The following is an 18,270-nucleotide window of genomic DNA, read 5'->3' as shown; positions in this document are numbered from 1 at the left end:
AGACTCATCAAAAGGTTGCTGTTCCCTTTGGTTATTGTTTGTCTTATTGGAAAAGGGTTTGGGTCACATCTACCTGACCCATCAGAGCGGGGAGACAAGGAATGTTGCAGGTCCCATCCCTGAGGGAGATACACCCAGAAGAAGGGCCTTCTCCATGGTGGCTCCCTCTCTTTGGAACAACATCCTCCCAGAGATTAGAATGGCCCCCACTCCAATACTCTTCCAGAAGGCATTGAAGAAGACCTGGTTCTGCCAGTGGGCCTGGGGAACCCAGAATGGGATGGAGCCCATCTAATGGTTCATTGATCTGCTGTCGCTGAGGAGTGGAGGTGGGGGGTGATTTTACTACATTAATTTATTTGATTTTACGAGTTGTATTGTTTTAAATTGTGGTTTTATATGTTGTAAGCTGCCAAGCCGAATAGGTGGCAATACAAATCTAATAGATAGATAGATAGATAGATAGATAGATAGATAGATAGATAGATAGATAGATAGATAGATAGATAGATAGATAGATAGATAGATAGATAGATAGATAGATAGATAGATAGATATGAACCAATTGCCAAACATCCAAGTTTTGATCTACCTGTACAATTTTAGAAATGTTCTGATGTTCATTCCTAAAATTTAGAAAGAACACAAAACATGATCTGAGATTTGCTTCATGGAATCTCTTTAAGGAATGTTAGGGGAATGTTTCGTGCCTGGCGTAACTAGTTATACCCCCTACTGCTTCACTGTTATTTTTACTCTGAAATTCAGAGGTGGTATTCATCAGGTTCTGACCAGTTCTGGAGAACTGGTAGCGGAAATTTTGAGCAGTTCGGAGAACCGGCAAATACCACCTCAGACTGGCCCCACCAACCCCATCTATTCTTTCCCTCCTGCTGATCAGCTGGCTCTTCTTTGGTTGCCCTGCACAGGAGAACAGAGCTGGAAAGCAGGTTAGTGGGGTGGGGAGGGAATGGGATTTTGCAGTATCCTTCCCCTGCCATGCCCATCAAGGCATGCCCACGATACCGGTAGTAAAAAAAAATTGAATCCCATCACTGCTGCAAATCAAAATCTCTCTTTGTTCAAATCACCAGATGGATTAATGAAAATCATTTCCACACTAAACTTCTCATGAGTGTCATTTAACGGAACAGGTAAGCCTTCCAGGAGAATGAGTCTACCAGATTTCTAAATTAGGCACTAAGCTAAATGTCACATGTCCTCCTATAACTTTGCCGGGGAATCCCACCATAATATCAAGCAGAGAAGGACTGTCCACTCTGAAGCTGGCCTTTCTGAGGCTATCTTGGAGGCTTCAGTGTTGCCACAATGGTGCTGAGGGATAAGTGGGGGGGAATAGAGTTAGCTAGGGTTTTTTAGCCAAAACAAAATAGTTTCCCCTGAGAACCAAGGACATTCCCACAAGTGGCTGAAAAGAGGAGGAGTGAAGTTTCCAAGCAACCAGACAGCAGTTTGATTGGGCCATGTGACCGATGGTTTGGGAAAGGGGGGAAACTTTTAATTGGATGAGAACCACGGGAACCTTTAGAGTCGGTTTTCACCAGTCTGTGCCAATATGATATGTCCAATAAATCAGTTATTTGAGGAACCTGCTTGCCTCAGAGTTCGGTTTACTATGGACTTATTACTTGGAACCTTGACATGGGCATTCTCCGTTTGCATAACATTTTAGTTGACTAAACAACAGTGATGAAGAATGGAGACAAATATTTGGGACTGCACTGAACAGAAAGGTAGCAATTAATTAACACCCAACACTTCTACTCCATGAAGTTGCCATTAGCTCCAGAAGAGAAACTTCAGCAACTTGAGCTCCTAATTATCAGAGGTAGAAAGCAAAAATTAGGCATCGGAGCACAGAGGTGACACCATCCTGTACTATCCTTCTTATGAAATGGTAAACTATGTCCTATATTTCCTTTCTTTGCATGTGATATTGTAGCTGTCTGTAGCTCGATATCTGAAGAACAGAAAAACTTGGGGACCACCATAAAGGTGTACAATAATATTTACTATCTGCACACATCATTTCCTTGGACAACAGTTTATTATGATCCTTCTGAGATGGATTACAGCAGGCCATGCATCCTACTGAATGACAATGATGTCATTAGACTAATCAAATGGCCAACTGCTGCTAGCAATGGCAGTTGACCTCTGTTTTCAATAGCTCAGGAGAGGAAATTGCTTTGCATCTAATTCTATTGGTAAACTGAATAATGTATTTCTGGACCATGCTGGTGCGTGGTGGAACTGATTCACTTTAGAGATGGCACAGCATATCCTGGGATGGATGTAGTCATTATTCAGCCTGAGGCTTTCAAGGCACATTGGACTACATCTCCATCATGCAATCAGGATAATGACATTTGGCTCCAGAAGTACAATTGAATACTGTCTTAACTTTCTGAAGCAAAGATCTACAGTAGGAAATGATTAGTACCTAGATGGGGCTTTCCTGGTTTGGCAGCCTCACATATCAGAATTTTATCAACACTATATCTCATTAAGATGCCAGGGAGTCATTATATTATTATTTTTAAATGCCCTTTCATGTTCCTCCTTATTGTGGAGAGAAACATCTCACCTACGGTAAAGTAGACTGGCCTGGACTATGCCAACTAAGGTTGTGTAAGTTGTGTGTGGCTAAATGTTCCAATCTGGAAATAAGTATATTTTATTCCAAAAATAAACTGTCCTTTCATAGAATAAGTTGGGAGTTTGAATCTTGACACAGAGTTATTCAGGAGATGAAATTGTTCCCCTTATAGAGGAATTCATTAATGCAAATTCTACGGAGAATGAGGAGGAGAAGGAGAAGGAGAAGGAGAAACATTTTTTACAAATGTATTAAAAATAATAATGAGGCATTTAGTTGCAATTTCAGAGGATGGAACCTGCATAAAAGAAAGAATTTGCATGCCTTGACACTGAGAACGTTCCACTGATTATTTTCTAATTCTTGGAAAATGACTGGGAATATTTGCTGAGTATGTGAGAGAAAAATTAATGGCCTATTTAGAGGCCCTATGAAGCTATTGTGTTCTGGTTGCATGCTCCTCTCTGAAAAAAACCAACCAGCCAGTACTATGAATGTTATCACCTAAGGCAGGACAAGATGGATGGTTTTAACCTGGATGCCAAGTACATCCATTTTCTGACTTTACATAAGGCACTGAACCAAATGCCAAGTGCCTGAGTTTGCATGAGATATTGAGTATGGTCTTAATTTAACCATCATGTAGAACCACAAACTAACCAATGGTCTGGGTGGACCTGACCGGTAAACTCCTCAGACCTTCTCCTCTTTAACCAAGCAGAGTTGATAGTGCACCAAGTTACGAGGTGAAGCATGTTGCACAAACTTCATTTTTTCATGGCTTTTGTTTCAGTTTTCCAATGATAGCTTACTTCCTCAATTCAGCTACAAGAACTTGGCTTTGATGGTTCCTCTTTGTAGTCATCTCTTGGGCACTATCTTTCTCCCAGCATGGAGCCTCTCTCCATCTCATGATGGAAGCTCCCATTAAGTGGGCTTTGTGCAGATTGGGGACAAAAGAGGAGGGTATGTAAATAATGGAAGTGGCAATAAGGGGAAACCTGTTAAGATCAACTCACCTATGGGATGTCTTGCAATCTACAACCAGCTCTGCTCCCCTTTTTCTTTAGATCTTCTGGAGATTTTGAGGTTCTTTGGTTTCCTCTTGATTAAACGGAGAAGGAATGAAATACAAAGACGTTCCTGTCATCTTTGTTATATTTAATCTCCTTCATTTGGTTACCAAATATTTTCTGGTTTCCATATAATATGCTGAATCATAAACTAACCACACTGACTGGGTTTGTATATTGCCCTAAGTTAAAGTGTAAACACACTTTAACTTAGTGCAATATAACTAAATAACTAAGTAACTAAGTAACTAAATAACTAAGCTAAAACACTTTAGCTTAGTTCAGGTTGCCTTCAAAACTTCCATAGTATTAAATACTGGCTTGTGTAGAACTGGATAGACTAACTCTAAAACTGAAAACTAAGGGGGAATCAGAATATTATGATACTTGGAATAAGTTTTATCAATGGTTGCAGACGAGAGGGGAAGATCAGAACCAAAATAGGACAAATAAACCTTGGTTGTGAATATTGTACTAATAATATGAATGTTAATGGTTTAGTAATATCTTTTTTTTTAAAAACAAGTTTTATTAAAAGTTTCAACAACAAACAAATCATTACATATTAAATCTTTCCCTGTCTTTCTACAATAATTTCCCCAATATTCTCATAAAACACAAACAAACACAAACAAACATAAAAAATCTTTTAGTAAAGTACCTTGGCCCCAGTTACCTCTCTTTGCATGGGCTAAAATAATAGCGCATATCACTCTTCACAATTCTATCTTATTTAATCCATCTTAATTAAATCATTAAATTTGTATCTTTTGCCCATTCATTATCCCTCTATGTATGTATGGCAGAATGATGCCAGAACGGTTACAATGTGTTTGATATTTATAGTTGTAAACAATAAAGATATACTTTTAAAAAACTTCCATGGTATTTGCTTGCCAACTCATCAAGTTTCTCTACATAGAAGGAGGAGTGAGCCAAAACCTGCCTCTTTTCTCACATTTCTCCTCAACCTGGGGTCTTCAATTGCATTAGACTACATGACCAATCATCCCAAGAAAGCATGGAGTTAGGAGGAAGAGTTTTTCCTAGAAAAATAATGGTCCAAATGAAATTCTATCCTACTCACCCCATTCCTAAGAGGTCTGTAAGGGGCGTGCATAAGTGCACCATCGTGCCTATCATCCCTGTCCTATTGTCCCCATTTATTCGTACCTATTTCCTGTATTCTTACTCATGTTTATACTTATACCTATTATCTTGTAAGCGATTGACAAATCAAATAAAGAAATAAAAAATACTTCTCATGGCATTTCACTCTCAATAGTAATATTTCCTAGAACTAATTCATATTGTTGGATGATCACCAAGCCACATAATTTTTTAATTGCTTGCTTCCCCCCACCACCACTACCCCAGTCCCTACACTATGCTGGAAACCATTAGAACTAATGACTTTGGAACATCTCATTTCTTCACTTATAATTTCCTTTTCAAAATTATGCAAGGAAAATGGGTATAATTCGATTAGAGAAAAGGACCATTATTATGATGCATTTGATGAAGCCAAGATAGAAGATGGAAAAGCTATAATAAATTATTTCCTATTATGGTTGATGATTAGAAAATCCAAATGAGTTCCCTCCCTATCCCAGAGCACTAATTAAAAAAAAGGTCACAATTCACTCAGAAGTTTTTCCTGGCAAGATGCCAGCAGGAATTTACCGGACTAAGCTAAGAATTAGCAATATGCTCAGGGGTGTTTGTTGGTTTAAGACAATGCACTGGAGACAAGTGTCCCAAACTGCATCCATGGAATTGGGAGAGTTTCACACCAAGTATATTTCAGGATTTAAAGTGATTGAATCTGAAAAACTAAACACAGTAGAATCCTAAAAAGTTATTGGTTTAAAAGACTCAGGTGACTGCCCAACATGTAGAATAAGCTCACAATACTGATAAAACCCAGAAACAAGGAAACACCATGTTTCTGACTTATTATCACCAGTCCATCAGATCATACAATTCCCAGGCTCCAACTTCACCCTATCCTGTACGTGGAGAAGAAAGCCAACCCTTTATGGCTTTCCAGAAGGCTAAAAAGGTGAGTATCTGTGGATCTCATCCAAGAAGCTTCTTCAGTTCTGACAGGATGGTGGGGAATGGAAGGATTTATATTCCTAGCAGACAGCTGGTCATTTGCATCCTTTTAGAGGGTTATTGAGGCCCCTTGGAGTTTTGTCTTAGTCCTCAGGGTCACCTGAGTAGTGCTCCTGGTTCCTGTAATCTGCAATTTTTTCCTCTGGAAATCCATTTCCATGCCATTCAAAGGGTGTTCATCTCAAATTGTATAGCTAAATGTCTGTAAAGATTCTCAGTCATCCAGATCATGGTTGTCCCAAAGGTGCTTTTTCGGGAGGCAACTGGACTTTCTTTTTTTTTTCTTTTGAGCTGAAAAAAGAAAACTGAAGAAGCTTCTTGGATGAGAAGCGAAGTGTCTTCAAAAGAAAAAAACAAGAAAGTCCAGTTGCCTCCTGGAAAAGCACTTTGGGGACAACCATGACCTGGATGACTGAGAATCTCTACAGACTTAAGGTTTGCTACACTTTACATTGGATGAATGGTCCAGAGCCCTATGAACTGGACATCCTCTACTGCAGTGTTTCTCAACCTTCAGAACTTTTAAGATGTTTGAGAATATTTTAAAACAAAAATTTAATAGTATAAAATATAAAAATTCAATATCTATATAAACAGTGTGTTGTCTGAGTACAATTGATTTTGAGGCATAGCAATGGTAATAATAACAATAATATTCATAACATCAATAATAATCACATAATAATATTTACTTACCCATTTTAGTAAATTTTCAATGTAATGAATCCTTCTCTTACGCTTTTAAGTTTCTAATTTCTGTTTCTGCTAGTTAGCCGTTGATAAAACAAATCCCATGTTAAAAAAATATTCAGTTTCTTCCTTCTCCTTAATTTTGAATGTTAGTCTATCCATTTCTGCACATTCTAATTTTTTTTTTTCATCAATAGGAATCTCTTCATTTTCCATTGTTGTGCAAACACAATTCTGTCTGCTGTTAACACATGTAAAATTAAATATGTATTCCCTTTATTATATTTTTCTGGTAAAATACCCAACAAAAATATTTCTGGCTTTAGAGCTATATGTTGCTTTACCAGTTTTTCTAACCATGCGTGTATTTTTGTACAATATTTCTTGCCTTTGGGCAAGTCCACCACATGTTATTGAACTGAATTCTTTATTGTCATTGTACGTACATACACAGTATACATACAATGAAATAATACCCAGAGACCAAACTAAAACATGCACACACACATGACAAACCCCAAACACCTCCCCACCCGTCAAAATTCCCCGCCTCCTAAAAACACACAAGCATCCACACCACACACCAAGTAATACTGTCCAACAGCTCACTGATGGTGGTATTTAAGTTCATTGTTAAGTGCAATTATAGCTCTGGGATAAAAACTGTTCCGAAAACGTGTACTCTGAGTGTTAATTGTTCTGTATCTTCTGCCAGAAGGCAACAGTTCATAAAGATTGTAAGCAGGATGGGAAGAGTCTCTGAGAATGTTATGCAACTTCCTCAAACAGCAAGATGCCAAGATGTCATCCAGGGCTGGTAGCTGGAGCCTAATGTTAATACAAACCCAGTAACTGGTTACAAGATGCTTGGGAAATTTTGTTGCATTGTATGGAATTCAGCTCCCAGGATTCTCAGCAATGATCCTTGCTGGCTGGCTGGGGAATTCTGGGAGCTGAAATTGGCACTTTGAAAAGTGCTCAGGTTAGACAAAGCTGTGGCAAAGAATGAGCTGCTACCTATGGTACCCAAAAACTGGTGGCGAGATTCAGCTAGCCCCATCACCATCCTCAAGATGGCCTTGACTGAAAGTATTACAAAAGCAGGCTTCCGGGACATTAGTGAAGTTAAATTAATTAAGAGATTTCACTTCATGGCTAAATAAGTAGGGTCTGTTCAATTTCTAGTGGCTGTGTTTGCACAAGCAGATGTAAGTTAGTTCATATAAACCTTTGTGGCTTAGCATATTTTGCCCTCTTTGGACTATTTATAGTTCATTATATAGTGCCAAGAAAAAAACACGGGTGTAACCAGTAGGAAGTGAACTAAACTAGAAGCTGGCTTTAGTTTTCATCAGACAAACCAAGACTAGGGGTTAATAAAGGTCCAGGTTAAATGTATCGTGCAAGTACATTCATTTGTTTACATTTGCATTTGATATAATATCCCAGCTCCTCAGTTTATAAATGCCTGTGTAAGATTACTTAGTTCCTAATGGCCACTTGGAAATTCTTTCTCCCTTACCCTCCCTCCCTTTTTTTCCCCAACCACTGTTTATACATAAAGTTGCTCTTTTAGGATTGTACCCCATGCATCAAATAAAGTGGCCTGCAATGCCTGACATTTATGCAACCATAAGACTGTTAGTCTTTCCAAAGTACCCGAAGGCCAGACAAGGAACAATGGATGGAAACTGATCAAGGAGAGATTCAACCCCAGAAATAAGGAGAAATTTTCTGACAGTGAGAACAATCAACCAATGGAACAGAAGTTGCCTTCAGCAGTTGTGGGAGCTTCATCATTGGAAGCTCTCAAGAAGAGACTGGGCTGTCACCTGTCAGAAATGGTGTAGGGTCTCCTGCTTGAGCGAGGGTTGGACTAGATGACCTGCAAGGTCCCTTCCAACTCTGTTACTCTGTTAAATTTTTTTCTGTTAAAGATGCCAAAAAGTGCTTAGTTATGTTTTCTAAGCTTCCTTTCCCAATTAATCCCTTTTGTGTGAGAATTCTCTGGAGTGGTCCATTAATTTAATCTGTAACAGTTTTGTTCCCCATGTCATCTATGCCAACTCACACGAGGTGTTTTTCTTCCATGTACATGTATGCATCCGAACTAGACTGTTGTTTCTCTGTCTCATATATGTGAGTATATGCGTAATTTTGTATTTATTTATTTATTTTGTCATGTCCTTGTAGCGTAGATTGGAGTTGTTGACCCTTTGAGAGCTGTATGCAACAGAACTTCAAATTAATGTATGCCGATTAGTGTACATTTAAAGTGACAATAAAGTTATTCCAAGTCTAAGTCTAATTTAAACTTTCATACGTTCCAGGACTGTGAGAAACCCATCCAGTACTGGAAAAAAAATGATGTCATTCACTTTTTGGACTAAGGCTGGAGGAGACCTGCATCATTGGGGGAGGGGGGATAGGGGGAGGGAGTTATGTGCTGGGACCACTTCAGCCAAATAGGGTTCTACACAGATTCTTGTCCATAATCCTCCACCAGCTCTGGATGTTAAGCCACTAACTAAATATCTTGCAACTGCCCCAAAGCTAGCATTTGTTCAGGACATTGTGGAAAATAGCTTGCCATCTATGGTTACCTCCCTTTCTTCACATTAGGTAAAATCCAGACACCTACCCACCCATCCAACATCCCCAAAACATTCTTGCAAGAGACTCCTCAATTTGGCAGCCATCTGTGAGCTGATAGGAATTAAAAGCATCCAACTTGCATCCATTTCCACAAGTGTCATTTTGCAAAGACCAAATTATACATCAATGAGGAAGTGATAAGCCGCCTGGGAAAGCTCAAGGGAAATCATCAAAACCATTAAAAAAAAGCAAAAGTTAGACTATTTCAGACATGGGATGCGACACCCAGAAAAATATGGCATCCTTCACTTAATCCTCCAGGGAAAGATGGAAGGCAAATGAGATCCAGGCAGAAGAAGAAAAAAAGTGGCTTCAAAATAGAAGGGGCTGGTTTGGACAAAACTCAACAGCACTTTTTTGTGCGGCTGTTGATAAAAGTAGGATCGCCAACATGATTGCCAACATCCAATGACAGATATGGCACAAGAAGAAATATATACAATACAATACAACAATACAAGAGAATACAACAGATATAAACTCAATGTAAACCACTCCAAACTTGATTGCAGAAAATACAACTTCAGCAACAGAGTGGTCAATGCCTGAAATGCACTACCTGACTCTGTTGTTACATCCTCTAACCCCCACTCCTTTAACCTCAAACTAATCACGATTGACCTCACCCCATTCCTAAGAGGTCTGTAAGGGGTGTGCATGAGCGCACAATTGTGCCTACCATCCCTGTCCTATTGTCCCCAATTATTCGTACCTATTTCCTGTATTTATACTTATATTTATTCTTATCTCTATTATCTTGTAAGTGATTGACAAATCAAATGAAATAAAAAATAAAAAATAAATATATTACCACAGGAAGGCAATCTTCCTCAACCCTGCTGCTTTCCAAAGCCCAAACTGATTTTCCTCAACCCCATTCTTAGTGATGTATTGGCACTGATGTTTCCAGAATCCCCTGCCAATGTGGCCAATTTCTGGCTTGAAATTCTGGGAAGTGTATTCTCAGTCTAACAGACTGGCAATGCTCACTTACTTATTCTATGTATCCTGGATGTAGAATGGGATAAATGATAAGCAGCCATTGTTGTCTCTTAGTATTAGGCAGGAACAAAACAAATGAACCCAAGATACGACCCATATGGTTCTGAACTATTTCATTGGTATTTGACAAGGTCAACAGCAAAAATATAAATAAATTCCGAAGGAAGGCAGTTGCGATCTACAGTAAGATAACTCCACCCAAGAATTATGAAAACAAACTTCACCGTTTAATATTTACCTATGAGTTCCTTCTTAAGGGCATAATCATTATGTACATTCAGAAGACATTCCCTGCCCTCCAGGCTGAAAAATATGGGGAGATAGCGTGAACTGCATTACATGTATGTGGGGGAGCAGAGACTGTCACTGTTAATACACATCAGAATGGATGCATGTGTGAATCCATATTGGCAGCAAAGATTAGCACCTGCCTGCAATTCCTTTTACATATTTTTTTTTCCAACTTGTGCCCAACACTATTTTCAAAAAACAGCGGGGTTTGGGATGGCGGGTGGATCTGGCAAAAATGGAAAACCACAATGGGAAGATTATTTCAGAAGTATTACAGATCAGTAATATTCTGGTCTGGTGATAACACTCCTTAATAAGGAAGAAAATTTTGAATACAAAATGTTGACAGTAATAAGGGGCACCACCTATCTTAGGGTTATTTGGCCCAGACTCAAACATCACCCCAAAACTCATTGTGAATCCCAAGGTACCCACTTCAATAGGGATCCATTTTGGGCAGCTGGGAACTGTCAGTTCAAATCTTTCCTCTAATCTCCAAAGCTTGGTATCCTTCTCTCTTTAAGCTCTCCCTTCCTCCCTTTTCTTCTCTTTACCTCAGCCAAATCCTACCTGGCAGGGCTGTTGTGAGGATAATTTCTTTGCCTCGGAAATTCTTGGAAGATTATTTAGAAGCCTTGAATGGATATATACATCAACAAATCCAGGGCCTCTGGCTGGTGCCTCGGTTTCGTTTAAAGCCTCCAAATCAAGACAGCCGCCAAAGAAGGAACCCATAAACAATTCAGCCCAATCTGTGAACTTTCCGTTTTTCCCCTTCCAGAGCTGGGCGCCACGTCCTCATCCTGCCTTCCCAGCCGGATATGTCTGAGCCTTCCAACACGTGTCGACCAAGCATCCTTTAACGGGGTGCTTACCTCTCTAGGCTGGAAGAAGTGATGGGTCCTTTGAAAGGAGGAGAAATCACAATGGGGCAAGCAGGCTGCTTCGCCCCGGGTCTTCGGGGAAAGATCACCGTTCTTCGCTGCCCGGGGTCGTTTGGCGGCTTGGGGCGCAGAGTCGATGGTCGCCCGAAAGGATTCAGGAGCCGCGGTCCCTTCGCAGTCTTAGGGAGGGGCTAGGAGAGGAGTGGGGCGGGGCTGGGAGGGAGACGGAGGGTGGCTTGCCTAGCTGGGTAAGGCTTAGGGGTAAGGGGGCTTTCCTTTCCTTTCCTTTGGCCAGGCGCCCACGCTGCCCTCCCTGCCTTCGAGCAGCAGGTGTCTCTTTCACTCAGAAGCCATCTCGGGTGGACTCCGGGGAAAGATTAGGTCTAAGGGCTTCTCAGAAACCGGGCTTGCCGCTTTGGAAGGCAAGCGGGAGTTCCCCCCGCGAGTTAGCAAACAAGGCGTGGGTATGCCGGGGGTTGGCGGCGTGGGGTGGGATGTCCGATGGGAAGAGAGCATGTGGGGGGTGTGGGGGAGAGGGAGACGCAAGCAGGCACTCAGGTTCAGGAGAGGGCAGAAATGAGGAACGTGGTACGATGAAGCGCCTGAGAATTCACAATGGGAGGTTTTCTTCCCCCCCACACACACACCCCTTGCACCCTCGGGGACAAAAAGGATCCCTGTTGAATTCCCGCCTGCCATGCAGTTGAGCCGGAGCCATTCGAGACCCAGTGTAGTTCAACACCGCTGGTGGGTTTATAAAGGTGCCACTGTCAACCTTTGAGATTTTTTTTTGGGTGGGGGGGAACTGCCATCTGTCAGAAATGGTGTAGGGCAGGGGGTCCCCAAACTTGGCAACTTTAAGACCTGGCTGGAGAACTGGCTGGGAGTTGAAGTCCACAAGTCTTAAAGTTGCCAAGTTTGGGGACCTCTCGGGTAGGGTCTTCTGCTTGGGCGGGTGGGTTGGACTAGATGACCTGCAAGGTCCCTTCCAACTGTGTTAATCTATATCTGTACTTTGGCCACCTCATGAGAAGGAAGGAACTCACTGGAGAAGAGCCTAGTGCTGGGAATGATTGAGGGCAAAAGAAGAAGAAAGGGGCGGCAGAGAAGGAGGTGGCTGGATGGAGTCACCGGAGCAGTCGGTGTGAGCTTAAAGAGACCCTGGGGGAAGGTAAAGGACTGGAGGAACGTTGTCCACGGGGTCCAGTGGTGGGATTATTTTTTATTATTACTGGTTCTGTGGGCGTGGCTTGGTGGGCATGGCAGGGGAAGGATACTGCAAAATCCCCATTCCCTCCTCACTCCTGGGAGAAGATTACTGCAAAATCCCCATTCCCTCCCCACCCCACTAACCTGCTTTCTTCAGCTCCATTCTCCTGTGCTGCCTTCATACTGATGCTTTTGGGGTTAAAATGTGCAAAGCCTTATTTACCATTCTGGGATATCCTTCTGCTCTGTGTATTTACAAAGCCAAAACTTTGGCTCAAACTCTTTACGGAATTCCCATATGGATACGGGGCTTCAAGGATTGTATTGAAAGAACCCAGGGTGTCTTTTTTAGAAAACTTCTGGGTCTTCCTCCTTGTGTTGGCTTTGCTCCGATGTACCTGGAACTGGGCACTCAATCAGTCGAATGTATGGCGTGGATTAACACCTTTAAATGGTGGTTTCGGGTGCTCTTTCTGGCAGTTCCTGGTAGCTACCTCTCCCTGGTGTTTGCTGACTCTCATATTTCTCGTTGGGAGAGGGAGCTGATGAAGAAACTAGACCTGCTAGGTTTTACGGGGAATGACTTGGGAGATTATGGCCTTAAGGATGCCCAATTTAGGGTAGTCCAACGGCTTGTGGACATTGACTTGCAATATCTACGATCCCTCTGATCTTCAGCCAATTTAATAATTACGGACTGAGGATGGCTTCCTATTTTTACACTCTAACCATTCCCAAGTATAGAAGAACTTTCTCCCTAGCTCGCTTTAATGTTCTGCCCTCAGCACTACTGGATGGGCGATTTAAGAGGCTCCCGATTGACGATCGGCTATGCCCCTGTGACAGAGCTGTGGTTGAAACTGTGGGAGCATGTCCTTTTATATTGCTCTATGTATAACGCAGGCAGATCTAAGTTACTGTCTCTCCTTGAAACAGACCCTTCTAGACCCAATGTTAGTAATTTGTTCTTATATTGTCTAGGGGATGACTCCTCATATATCACTTCTTTGGTTTCCAAAAATTTTTTAAGAGCTGTAACCATCAGAGGAGAACGCTGTAATTCCCCTTAGTCCGGTTTTTGGTGACCAATTGTTCATGATTAATTTTCCCATGTTCTTCTTGTGTTGTACTTGTGTTTTGGTCTGTGACCGCAAATAAAGTATTATTATTATTATCATTCTGGGATTTTTTTAAAAAAAATGTGTCTGCTCATGCGCCACATGCTGGAAGTATGCAGCAGCAGAACATCTACTGTCTTCATCCATGTTCGTTTTGTGTGAGAGTTAGTCTCATCTGGCCAGTGAAAAACACCATGACAAAACTGACCATTTCTCAGGCCAAGGGACAGATGGCAATTGGTCTTTCCTTCACATCTTCACATTGGGTAAGAAGGAGAAAGAAGGCAAAAGAATCTCTCTCTATACAGTATAAAAGCAAAAGACCACTCACGCATCATCACAAAATCTCCAGAACCGTAAAGCCTACAAACTTTGACATATATGTTCCTCTTAGCTTCTAAATGCTCACTAAGAAAGGATTTTTCCAAATAACCATCAGAGCTAATGTATTTCGTATATTATTATTAACACGCTCTGATGCTAAGGAGTTCTACTCCCCCTCCCCACCTGAAGAGAAATCTCTTCCAAATGCAAAACACAAGCAGAGGAGAGGACTTTCAGTTTCAGTTTCACAGCAGGAAGCACCTTTAGTACAGAACAGTTGAGCTAAGCCATGCCCAGGCTCCTTGCTGTTTCCTTCTTGCTCACACAGCAAATACTGTTTCAGTTTCCAAACAGCCCTCAACTCTCTCACACACACTGACAGAACACTAGCCAGATGAATTCCTATGGATGCTGGTAGGCAAAAGGCAGAATTTTTTTCCTCTTATTTTCCTCCCCAAAATCTAAGCCTGACCACATAGTTTCGTAGCAAAGTCCGGGTATCGAGCTAGTACCAAATTTGGAAAACAGAGTTTGCTCTTGAAGTAATAATACAGTTGCTAGAATTCCTTCATGATGGCTACCTAGCTTTACTTCCGCTAATAATTACAAGTTCTTAGATTCTTGAGAGTTTACAAAAACATAGTTGTGAACACATGAAATGGAAACATATAAAAAAAAAAAAAAAAAAAAAAAAAAAAAAAAAAAAAGGGATGGTAGGTTGTTGGGGGTGCCTTTTTTTTCCCTTTTTTAACAGTCCTGCCTGCCAAGCAAAACAGGCCATCCTGGAAAATGAGTTCCATTTTGGATTGGATTTATGAGTTGGACAGCTCATAAATCCAATCCAATAAATGATTATGGATCAGAAGAACATGCATTGTCCTTGCAGATATTAGTGCATGGAGATGCAGCTTGATATAGACATGGGAAGCTAAGGCTGGCCGTCACACTGAATGAGAACTGGCTGGGGAAAAGAGAACCTTTCTGCATGAAAACGAGGCTTTTTTGTGTTATGCTGTGCTCAGACTCTTAGAAATGGCCCCACCAATTTATACAATTGTGCTATAGAAATTTACTCCATTCTTCAAAAAACAAACAAAAACCCACCTATCTGGATTGGCGTATGCCGCTGAATCCATCCAGTTAAATAATGGTCGACCCTCATTTTTGCTCATCCTAAACTCTCGAGCAAAACATTCCAATAATCAATCTGCTTGATTCTAATGCCCTGATTTCGTGTATTGCATTAACTCCTGTAGTAGAATGCTTGTTGGCCCAGTGATGGCTGGAGATTCTGGGAGTTGCTGAGGTACCCCCAAATTGGGGAAGGCAATACTTCTGAAAAATATCACATCTAATATGGATGTTCCCTACACTTTCTGGGCTTTTCTCTGACACTACTCAGAAGCAATAAATACGTGATTGACTGCTTCCTGAAGTTGATCCTTGATGCATTATGGGCAATCAAACCAAGATAATTTTGAAAATAATTGGTTTTTTTATTGTCTATGTCAGAAGCATCATTAATTTGCTCATATTAATGCGGAGAAAGGGTTAAGACCTCAGATAGCTAGGACAGAATGTCTCTGTTCACACAACATAGCTTAAGTACCGCATTCACCTACTTCTGGATTATTATAGTTCATTGAATCATAAACATAACCAAAGAGAAAGCTGGGTTCAGGCTGCCAAAACAAAACAAACACACAAAAATACAAAAGCAATGAGTGTGAGGGTGGGAGAAACAGGGCAAAGCTAACGAAGCATGAAATGACATGAAAACCCAACCGATAAGTTTTTATCTGTAACTGACTTCATTACGTTTGTTGCATGAATCCAACAAGTCACAAGGAAGTTGAATGGATGGATTAACTGACTGGATTGTGGGAAGTCCTTTGATTGGAAGAATGCAGAGGTTAAAAAAGAAGAAGCAGCAGCAGCACAAATATTGACTATGGTGCTGCTGTTTGAATGAAAAACCTGGTCCAATTGGAGAAAGGGTTTATGAATATTAAGGTAGTTGCATAACACAATGAATCTTCTGCAGTCTTCCAGGTGATGCTAATTTGGCTACAAAAGGCCATCTTCGTCACTAGATGAGGTTGCTAGGTTGTCACTTGGAAATGGCATTTCTAATAGCTGCTGCAAGATATTGAAGATGGCTGTAATTTGATATTTTACTGGGTAGTAAAACCATGCTCTGTGAAATAAGTAGCAGACACAGTCAGCTAGGTGGCCTTACAGTAAAGAATGAGACAGCTAATGGAGAAACAAATTTCAGCAATCATTATTATTCTTTCAAGTTTAAGAAAGGGAAGTTGCTTTCAAAACATGCTTTCAAGTTTCTTTCAAAGGGAGAAGGTTTTGGAGTGAATGTCTGGAATACTCTACCTGACTCTGTGGTTTCTTCCCCAAACCCCAAAAACTTTAACCTTAGACTGTCTACTATTGACCTCACCCCTTTCCTAAGAGGTCTGTAGGGGGTGTGCATAAGTGCACCAACGTGCCTACCGCCCCTGTCCTATTGTTTCTTTTATTTTTCTTATATGTACCCATTTCATGTATTCATAACTATGTATATAGTTATCTTGTAAGCAATTGACAAACCAAAATAAATAAAATAAATAAATAAAATAAATTCTTCTGAATAGATGGTGGGATGCATGAATATTCTCTCTTTCATTGCATATTCCTCTCTTCAGTGGTCTATAGCCTTCTTGGTTTTCCATGTTTATAAAAGGTAAAGGTAAAGGTTCCCCTCGCACATACGTGCTAGTCGTTTCTGGCTCCAGGGGGTGATGCTCATCTCCATTACAAAGCCAAAGAGCCAGCGCGATCCAAAGACAGCTCCGTGGTCATGTGGCCAGCATGACTAAACACGGAAGGCGCATGGAACGCTGTTACCTTTCCATTAAAATGGTTCCTATTTTTCTACTTGCATTTTTACATGCTTTCGAACTGCTAGGTCGGCAGAAGCTGGGACAAGTAACGGGAGCTCACTCCGTTACGCGGCGCTAGGGATTCGAACCTCCGAATTGCCAACCTTCCTGATTGACAAGCTCAGTGTCTTAGTCACTGAGCCATTGCGTCCATGTTTATATTGAAAACCAAAAGTACATAATGGACAGGATCTTTTCTCACTGTTTTTTTTTTAACATTAAGAAAGGAGGCATGAGAAGGTAGAAAGGGAAGTTAGAAAGGGTTACAGAAAAGTAGCAACATCAAGGGTAAAGTGGCATGCTTTCCACCTAGCCCAAGAAGAAAGTCAGCTAAGAAGTTCCAAGAAAAATTACCGTACATCCTGGAGGAAAAAAGGGCAAGAACAGATGTCTCTTCTGGTATTAAAATTTTTTGTTTTGGTTAAAATAATTTTTAACAAAATAAAAACAGTACTGTTTAAAAAAAAAATAGAAAAAATGCCAAATGGGTAAGAAAGAAAATAAAAAAGGGAAAGGATAAAGAAACAATTTCACATCTTAACAGCATTTATATCTTGTTCTTTCTCTGTAAAGACATATGATTTCCTTCTTTCTAATCTGTTCTACCCTTTCTAATAATCAAACTCATAAATCCTGTTTATTTAACTCCTGTAAATCCTGTTTATTTTCTTGTTTTAGCAAAATGTCCATAAGGAGTTTCCTAGTCAGTAATAAACGGGATTACAGGGAATCCTTGACTTACAACCACAATTCAGCCTAAAAGGTATGTTGCTAAATGAGAAATTTGTTAAGTGAGTTTTGCCCCATTTTACAACCTTTCTTGCCACGGTTGTTAAGTGAATTGCAAAATGTGATCACATGTTTTTGGGGACACTGCAACTGTCATAAATATGAATCAGTTACCAGCTGTCTGGATTTTGATCATACGGGGATGTTGCAACAGTTATATGTTTGAAAAATGGTCTTAAGTCACATTTTTCAGTCATGTTGTAACTGTCAGGATTCCGGCAGTTACCCCCATTTAAATCATAAGTCTCGAGCCAAACTTCCAAAACTTAAAAAGGATTTATTGAGAGTTAACATGCCGGCACTGCCTGGGTATAGCCGACTCTGAAACACATAATTCATTGTCACCCTTGACCCTGGTTTTCCCCCACCCCTGGGTGTATCATAATTCATATTCCTCCATAGCCAAGAGTCAACAATTGTGCTCTCCAGATAGAATTTTGCACAGCAGAAACTTCAGTCACCTAGTTACTATCTTTGAAAACATGTATGGAATGCACTTTCGGTTTTGCAAGCTGCTGCACTGCTCCCCCCTCCCTTTCTGTTGGCAACTCTAAAAAGACC

General features: G+C 40.7%; 1 protein-coding gene and 1 long non-coding RNA gene across 11 annotated transcripts in view; one reads left to right on the top strand and one right to left on the bottom strand.

Moving 5' to 3' along the window:
- The window catches only part of LOC113425926 (free fatty acid receptor 3-like), a 53,050-nt gene extending 41,171 nt beyond the window's left edge, over positions 1 to 11,879 (bottom strand). For 2 of the 7 annotated variants that reach the window (XR_015750503.1, XM_087970976.1), the window contains exons 1-2: positions 11,325 to 11,879; positions 3,640 to 3,724 (exon numbers count right to left, since the gene is read on the bottom strand). The gene's annotated coding sequence lies outside the window, so the exon portion shown is untranslated. The remainder of the gene's footprint in view (positions 1 to 3,639; positions 3,725 to 11,324) is intronic. The other 5 variants (XR_015750500.1, XM_087970975.1, XM_087970977.1 and 2 more) reach the window with 4 other exon arrangements.
- LOC113425922 (uncharacterized) overlaps positions 1 to 18,270 on the top strand; it is a 169,035-nt gene that overhangs the window by 60,292 nt on the left and 90,473 nt on the right. The gene's annotated exons all lie outside the window — the stretch shown is intronic.

Source organism: Notechis scutatus, chromosome 8 (genome assembly GCF_049901735.1).
Source record: "Notechis scutatus isolate UNSWTSFEM ecotype Mainland chromosome 8, rNotScu1.2, whole genome shotgun sequence".
Taxonomy (NCBI): domain Eukaryota; kingdom Metazoa; phylum Chordata; class Lepidosauria; order Squamata; family Elapidae; genus Notechis; species Notechis scutatus.
Note: the sequence above shows the minus strand (reverse complement) of the source record. Positions and strands in the feature narration are given on the sequence as shown.